At 43.3% G+C, this 1011-nt stretch overlaps 1 pseudogene; it reads left to right on the forward strand.

The window, feature by feature from the left end:
- Window positions 1-434: 434 nt before the first annotated feature.
- LOC101645021 lies at window positions 435-764 on the forward strand (annotated as a pseudogene).
- The last annotated feature ends 247 nt before the right edge of the window (window positions 765-1011 follow it).

Genomic DNA, 1011 nt, shown 5'->3' on the forward strand with positions numbered 1-1011 from the left:
ACCTGAATGCCTCTTGTACAACCCCTTCCTAATATGTGCTTACCGTGTGGCTTGCTTGCCTGAGATTTTATAAGTCTGTGAGAGAATGAAGGGCAGTCTCTTTCTGGTTCTGGTCCTCATGAAACAGGTGAGCCCTTGCATGTCTGATGTCTCTTTAATTTACCCCTCAATTACACAACCACCCCTTGGACTCATTCGGTTGTGGAGGTTGGTCCCCCACAGAGTGTTTGGTCCAAGCACGGAGCTGCTAACTGCAAGGTCAGTGGTTCCAACCCACCAGTCACTCCTCGAGAAAGATGAGCTGTGTACTGCCATAAAGATTTAGTCTGTCTCTGCCAGATGGGAGCCAGACCCAGGCTCAGTGCCTCCTACCACATCAGGGAGCTACGGAAGGCCCTGTGGAAGTAAATTAGAATTTCATAAGAACATAATGGATGGAGAGGAAAACTTATGGTGGCTGGGAAGGCCTGGATGCCATTTGTGTCAAATCGATATCTTCTGATGGCCATGAATTGATTGTAAAAAAAAGAACATGCACTAACATCAGGAACAAGAAAAGCCAGGTTGAGTGTGGTCCAGGTCACTTTGTTGAGAATGAAACCAATGAGGTCCCTTTTGGAGAGATGCCATCACATGTGCTATCAAGCGTATGCATGTATTTTACCTACCAGGTTCGCTACACTTCCCCTGAGATACCCAAATTCCCGTTTGCACCTGAATTTGCACTGGAACTGCTGAAGACCGTGAACTTCTTAGATTGTTAAATAAAATAACTTTTCTCAGTATTTGGTATCCATAGTGCAGTTCATAATGTTTTTATATATAGCATGATGCCTGTATGCAATTGGACTCTTTAAAGTTCACTGCAGCACAGATTATCTTGTTATTTTGCATAGCAACCAGAATTGAAATTTGCTGCATCGATAAATTAAGGACATTTTCACAAATGAGACGTAAGCAGGTATGCCAATTTGTAAGTGGTTTTGCCTTACCCTTAGGATGTGATTTTCA

Source organism: Echinops telfairi, unplaced genomic scaffold, assembly GCF_000313985.2.
Source record: "Echinops telfairi isolate 266 unplaced genomic scaffold, ASM31398v2 ScPeMD7_12;HRSCAF=54, whole genome shotgun sequence".
Taxonomy (NCBI): Eukaryota; Metazoa; Chordata; class Mammalia; order Afrosoricida; family Tenrecidae; genus Echinops; species Echinops telfairi.